The sequence below is a fragment of the Trachymyrmex cornetzi genome, unplaced genomic scaffold (assembly GCF_001594075.2).
Source record: "Trachymyrmex cornetzi isolate Tcor2-1 unplaced genomic scaffold, Tcor1.1 scaffold191, whole genome shotgun sequence".
Classification (NCBI taxonomy): domain Eukaryota; kingdom Metazoa; phylum Arthropoda; class Insecta; order Hymenoptera; family Formicidae; genus Trachymyrmex; species Trachymyrmex cornetzi.
The window spans coordinates 21,213-29,090 of record NW_017296539.1 but is presented as its reverse complement, the minus strand read 5'-3'; the positions used below and the strand labels follow the sequence as shown (position 1 = coordinate 29,090).

Below are 7,878 nucleotides of genomic sequence, written 5' to 3'. Positions count from 1 at the left end.
CGCAGAATATATTACATACAAATTGATGCCATTTGCTCCAATGTGGACGAGAATTCTCTTATCGTTGGCTATACCTGATGTTGCTAGATTAAGTAATGCATATGTAGAAAGTTACTTTAATGTAGTAAAGAAAGAAATTTTACAAGGAGAAGTAAATTTGAAGATTGGTCACTTTATCAATAAAATGAAGAATTATATCAGCAGTCTTATTATTGCTGAAGCAGTGCTTAATGTCCCACTTAAAAGTCGAAGTACAATAAAGCGATTGTATCCCGAAAGTCCACTAAATCCATTTACAGAAGAAATGTGGCAACGTCGTAGAAAAGGAAAAAGGTACAGTCATATGGAAGGATGACAATAAGCTCAGATAGCAAAAAAAATAGAGCCAATATCCTCTGTTAGTACACCTATACGGGATATTGAACAAATTGAGTATAGACAAATTCTTATGCAACAAAGTAATAATTCAACGCATAATCAGGCTTTAAATAACGGTTTATTTCTTGACATTGAATATTATATGCAGAACATCGAAATAAGTATAACTATTGGTCGTTATTCTGTAATCAGAAATACGCCAATAATATCAGATAAAGAATTCTACTTATTTTCGAAGCAATATAAAACATTACAATCAGAGAACTGGATCGATGGAACAATTATAGATTGTTTCGCTATTTCTCACATAAACAATTAGAAAAATATTATATATGTGCCCACAGATCATACGTCATTTATATTGGGTGATTATTCTGATAGGAAACTAGACGAAAATTGGCTTATGTAGCCATTTTCGGCCACAATATAACTGAAGAGATACGTGGAAAAATGTTATTGCCTTACTTATATCAGTCATATTGGAGATTGTTAGTTGTTGATATTGATGAGAAAATTATTACATTGTTGGATCCGTATAAGAATGGCAAAGATAACGAAAGAGCGATGAAACTATTTCGAAAATTTTTGAAAGATTGTCCAAAAACATCTTTAAGCAAAATGCAAAATATAGAGTTTAAAGAAACTGAAATATCTACACGTCCTTTCCAAATTGATTCAAATAATTGCGGTATATATGTTTTACATTATTTAAAATGTATTGCTAAAGACAAAGATTTTGGTACAGCACTAGAAGTTACATTACTTCGAAACGAAATTGCAGAAACCTTACTTCGTAGGTTTTTAATTATGAAAGATATATGTTTGTTTTGTTACAGTATTCGAAAAAAAGGTTTAGTAATGTGTAATTTATGTAGGCGTTGGGCACATCCACAATGCATTGGAAAAATCAGCGAACAACGAAGCATACAGGAATGGGCAAATCCTAACGTTACATACACTTGTACACTGTGCAAAAAAAGCATTAGGTATTGGATGATCAAAAATGAGTAACTGTAAACTATGAAACTGTTAATTGTAACTATAACTGTTAATTGAAAAACTATAACTGTAATTTATTTTTATCACTTGAAAAATGCATAAATGATCTATTAGACAGTACTTTCAGGTACGTTTTACATTTAATAATACTACATACATAATGTCTGCAAAAGATGCCATGTCTGTAAAAGACATATGTTTAAAAAATGCTATGTCTCCAAAAGACACCATATATTTAAAAAATACCATGTCTGTAAAAGACACCATATGTTTAAAAAATGCTATGTCTGCGAAAGACACCGTATATTAAAAAAATACCATGTCTGTAAAAGACACCATATGTTTAAAAAATGCTATGTCTGCGAAAGACACCGTATACTAAAAAAATACTATGCCTACAAAAGACACCATATGTTTAAAAAATGCTATGTCTGCGAAAGTCACTATATATTTAAAAAATGTCTACAAAAGACACCATATGTTAAAAAACACCATGTCTGTAAAAGCTACTGTATATTTAAAAAATATCATGTCTATAAAAGACATCATGTTTATTAAAACAATATATATGCAAAATAAATGTATAAATAAAAAGACACTTCAAAATATTCAGTACTTTTCGATAAATGGCGTCAAGTACGTGGAAAAGAAAACATTTCTCCAAAATATGGTAAGTTGTATACTTTTATATAACAATATCGTATTTTTTCTTAATGTGTTGGTTTATTATGATGAGCATTTTCTTATGAATAATTTGTTCGATATTTTAGGTATTTCGACTTTATGATATTCTTTCACATAGATGAAGATGACAAACAGCTTGATAGTGATATTAACAGGTGTAGCGATTATAGCGAGAGCAACTTAAATCCTGCAGAATATAAAAAATCATTAATGAAATAGCAAGATACTGATCCTGATTTTTACAAATATATGAAAGAAAATGATAAAAATCTTTTGGACTTTGGAATATCAAATGATGATATTTTTCAGTAGACTTGGATGATGCATACATTTCTGAAGAAAATTTAGAAGTATGTTTTTATTAAATATAATTTTAACTATTTTTTATACTTTTTAATAATATTAAATATCCAGGTAAAATCTTATTAAAGCTGTGGTCAAGTGAAGAAGAAATTGTTCCTGTTACAGTCTTTTTAAATATCTTGCATATTGCAACTAGCACAGAATTTATACTTGAACAATTATTAGAGGTAAGATCCATACGATATGATAATGAAAATATTTGTGAACATTGGTATCATTAAAGTTTTTTTTAGACTATGTATGAGAAATACGTTCAAACTATGAAATTTATTTCACTCAACATATTACCAGGAATAAACTTCATGAGGCATTCTTTGCTCGAGATTAATCTGCTTGACCATAAATATAATACTTCATATAGTCATGCCTTTTTACATATCAGGCAATTATCGATTGATTTAAGAAACGCTGTAACATTGAAGAACAAGGTAATTGTTAAATAGCAATTATGTACTTTTTATAAAATTTATTAATAAAATCTAACATTATTTTCAGAAAATTGTTCAGGCCGTATATAATTGGCAGTATGTAAATTCCTTGCGCTTTTGGACAGAATTAATAACCAAGTCAAAGGATAAATCAATGTTACGATCGCTGTTATAGTTAGCTGTTATAGCTCTTAGTTCAGGTACTAAATATTTTAAACAAAATTTAAACATTGAAAGTAACGTAATAATTCAGTAGAAAAACGTTCATTCCTACTTTGCATTTCTTCTCGAGGTATTGTTTCCATATTTTTAACAATAATTGTAATCGTAGAGTATATTATCACTCCGTAACAAATTTTTCTTTTTAGACACTGGAATCTTATGATTTTAAAAAAAGGCATAAAACAGTTATGATGAAGATGAAATCTATTCTTTGTTTACATTTTGAAAGTATCGAAATCACAATTTGTAGAACATGGATTCAAAGATAGTATTATTGAAAGTATTTATTATCTTACACTGGAACATGCGGCGAGTGAAAGTCATAAAATATATTTTCCAGAACTCTATACACCTTGTATAATACAAGTATTTTAAGAAGAAATAAAACTTCAAAAAACCAGAAGTAATTTGTATTATTAGATACTACATGGGCTGAAAAGTCCCGGGATTTTTAATGAAAACAAGCGTTTTTTGGGCAAAGTTATATTTATTCCTCAACATAGTTGCCTTCGAGGGCGATACACTTGGTATAGCGATTTTCCAACATTTCGATGCCCTTTCTGTAATACGAAACGTGCAAGCCTTCGAAATACGCCTCGGTTTCCGCGATGACTTCCTCATTCGATCTGAATCTCTTTCCCTGGAGCCACCGCTTGAGGTTTGGAAACAGATAATAGTCGCTGGGGGCCAAGTCTGGAGAATACGGTGGGTGAGCAGCCAATTCGAATCGTAATTGGTCCAATTTGGCCATCGCTATCAAGGACATGTGTGACGGTGCGTTATCGTGATAGTACAGAATTTTTTTCTTCGCCATATGGGGCCGTTTTTTCTTTATTTCGTCATTCAGTTTGTCCAATAACGCTGCATCATACTCTCCCGTAACTGTTCTTCCCTTTTGCAGGTAATCGATGATGATTATGCCATGTGCATCCCAAAAAACGGAGGCCATAACCTTCCCGGCCGAGCGTTGGTCTTTTGGCCGCTTTGGTCGGCTTTCGTGGCTTTCCAGCCACTCTGCAGACTGCCTATTGGACTCAGGCGTATGGTAATGGACCCACATTTCATCCATCGTCACAAAACGTCGAAAAAAGTCCGCTCGATTACGCTGCAACAACGCCAAACCGGCCGTTGAATCATCAACGCGTTGCTGTTTTTGGTCGACGGTCAGCAAACGCGGCATCCATCGCGCCGATAGCTTTTTCATCTCCAAAAGATCGTGCAAAATGTATCCCGTCCGTTCTTTTGAGATGCCCATGGCCTCAGCTAACTCGCGCAACTTCACTTTACGATCACTCAAAACGATTCGATGCACTTGCTTTACGATTTCCGCATTCGTAGCCTCTTTTGGCCTTCAAGAGCGAGGTGCGTCTTCGGTGCTTGTACGACCCATTTTAAATTCACTAAACCACCGATAAACTGTTGTTCTCGAAGGAGCAGATGTGGGATAACATTTCTGCAACCATTGCAATGATTGTTCAGAAGTTTTTCCCATCAAAAAACAATGTTTGATCAAGATGCCATATTCCTGTTTTTCCATTTTTTTTACGAAGGCGAAAGTAGCGTCACTCAAACGACTGTAGCTTATAAACTTTCCATGGCCAATGTGATCTTGTATTGCCATGCATTGCCTATTGCGTTTTAGTTGTCGAAATTCCCCCATCCCCACTCCGTCTTGTGCAATGCTTCACCTTTCTAATCCCACCATAATTGTGACAATCCACGCCCGATGTGCAACTTCACCCTGTGCCATCTTCGTGTTATGACGCTTAGCCGAGATGTCGAGTAAGTATTACATAATTTTTATACGCATATTTCAAAACAATTTTTAATTTTTACTATAATTTTATGATAAGTTTATAGAATTCTGTATTCCGGGCGATTACTGTATTCTCTTATGTAGTATTCTCTTTTATTTGTAGTCATTTTGATACGAAAATCACGTCGGTTTCTGTCTACATTTTTATGGTTACATTTCTTTGGTTTTTCTAGAAGAAATTACTGTTGCTGCTGAGCGTATGCTCTTGGAGGAGGATACTCCTATGGAGAGTATCCAAAATATGTTGAAGGAGCTGCTTCAACGGCAGAAGGAGGACCGAGTGAAACAAGAAGTTATTTTTGAGCAACAGCAGCAGCAGCAGCAGCTGTTACAACTGCAGCAGCAAGAACGGAATGGTATATTATATTTACCTATTATACTTTCTAAATCTGTATCAGTGAATAATCACTGATATCTTTGCCAGATATGCCACTGGTAATCAGTCAATTAAATGTGAGATCCCCCCTAACGTAGTCAATCTTTATTATGTGATCTAACTAACTTTGTTTTACAAACATTTGATTTAAAAGGCTTATTCCACGAACGCTAGATAACAGTAGCGAAATTTAAATTTATTTATATTTAATACATCGAGATATATAGACGTTTTGATCTGTCATCAGATCATCTTCAGTATTCAAATTTAATTCTTAATAAATTTAACATAAATTAAGCGACAAATTCATTGCACAAATAGTTTACGCTAGATTTCGAGATTGTAAAGAAATAAAATGGAACAATTGGCCTTGAATAATTTTTTCTCAAATACTATCAACTTTACAGAAAAATTGCAAGGGACAAAAATTATTTATTTTCTATTCATAAAGTTCTGAGAATTTTTTTAGAATTTTTAAATACCGTATTTTCTCATATTGGTAAAAATAAGAAAATGCAGTTCTAAAAAGTTGATAAAAAATTATGAAAAAAATCTCAGAACTTTATGAGAAGAAAATAAGTAATTTTTATCTCTTGCAGTTTTTCTGTAAAGTTGATAGTATTTGAGTAAAAAATTATTCAAGACCAATATTTTGCAATTTTTAGGAATTAATATCTTGTTACTGCGAAAATTGCAAAATAGTTAGAGGACTCAGTTTAGTCCGCTCTATCTATACAAAAGTGATTTGAGAAAAAGGGACACCCTGTATAATGCTCAAACATTCTTCCTTTTTTAGTTGAACTTCACTGATTATACTAGTTTACAAAAAATTTTTTTTTTCAATTACTTTGGACCGGACTACGTGCCTCTTATAGATTTTTAAATGCTGAAAACGATGCCGCAAATGAAAAAATTCTAGCACGTCAGATTTCCAAGATAATTGAGTTTTAATACTTAAAAAGTGGCCTTTTTTGCGATATTTGACATTTTTTAATAAAGAAGGTTAATGTTATCTTGAAATTTCGATCAGAAGTCATGAATGTATTGTTCATTCCCTATAAAATGCATTTTTTTTATTTCAGTACCTTACTTTTTAGCCATATTATGAACGATTAAAGATAAGAGCTATTTCGAATATGAGGACCGCGGCAGCATCATATGCGCATGCGGTAATGCTAAAATCATTTTAAAACAACAACACGCATACACACACATAGAGAGAGAGAGAGAGAGGGGGGGGGAGAGAAAAAGAGGAGGAGAGAAAGAGGGGAGAGAGAGAGAGAGTTGTTTTATGAAAAATATGTAGTCGCATATTACTAATTGCATTTTTTTTTAAGTAACGATGTATTTTTATTACACCAATGGATTAGTCTCATAGTTCTGTGCATAAAAGTATTAAGGTACAGTTATCAAAATGTGACCCTAAGAAATTAATCCGCATACACATATGACGCTGCTGGAGTCACCATATTCAAAATAGCTTCTATCTTTAATCGTTCATAACATGGCTAAAAAGTAAGATATTGAAATTAAAAAAATGCATTTTATAGGGGATGCACAATACATTCATGACTTCTGATCGAAATTTCAAGATAACGTTGACCTTCTTTATTAAAAAATGTCAAATATTGCAAAAAAAGCTATTTTTTTCAGTATTAAACCTCAATTATCTTGGAAATCCGACGTGCTAGAATTATTTCGTTTGCGGCATTGTTTTGAGCATCCAAAAATCTATAAAAGACACGTAGTCCGGTCCAAAGTAATTTTTTGCTGTAAACTAGTGTTATCAGTGCCAAGTATGCCACTGGGTAATTATTTACAATATTTTTAAATTTTCTTTTATCTCATCAGTAAATCGACGAGAACAGGGACGTGGGCGTAGCCGGGCCCGGTGGTACCTCCGCCGTCAGTACCGTGATCCAAGGGGAAAGAATGACGACCGCAATAATGAGGGTCGACAAGATGGCGGTGGTCCACAAGATGACGATGATGGACGTGGTCGAGGAGGTAGCGGTAGTCGTGGTGGCGGTCACTACCACGGTAACTATGGTCGTAATTACCGTGGAAGAGTTTTCAGAGGAAGGCCGAAGCCGAACGTGACAATAATAAAAAATTATTAATCGTGTAAATCATTATAATGTAAATCATTATTTTAATAAAAAAAAGATGATATTTTTTAACGAGAAAAGAATATATTTGTTATAAATAAATTTATTTGTTTACTAGAGTGAATACATTATTACTCTTAAAAACTCTATTTTGAATTTAAAGAAAAAAAATTTTTAATGAGGTATATAATTGATCAAAATACAAAAATGGTTTATTGAAATTAAAACAATTTTTTACTTGCAGTCGAATTTATTTGTTTTTTAAATAAATATATTATTAATCTGAAAAATTATTTCATCAATTTCAAGAAAAAATATTCTTAATAAAACAAATGATTGGTCTAATGAAGACCTGAATTGATCTAATGAAGACCTGATTCTTGTTTAAATTATAAAAATTTTTCTTATTTATAAAACATTCGCTTATATAGATCAATAAATATATTGCTAATCATAAAAAGTAATGTACAATTTTAGGAAATAATGTCTTTCTTACAAAAAATA

General features: G+C 32.3%; 1 pseudogene; it reads left to right on the top strand.

The window, feature by feature from the left end:
• The first annotated feature begins 2,459 nt into the window (after positions 1-2,459).
• LOC108759520 (nucleolar complex protein 2 homolog) lies at positions 2,460-3,449 on the top strand (annotated as a pseudogene).
• The last annotated feature ends 4,429 nt before the right edge of the window (positions 3,450-7,878 follow it).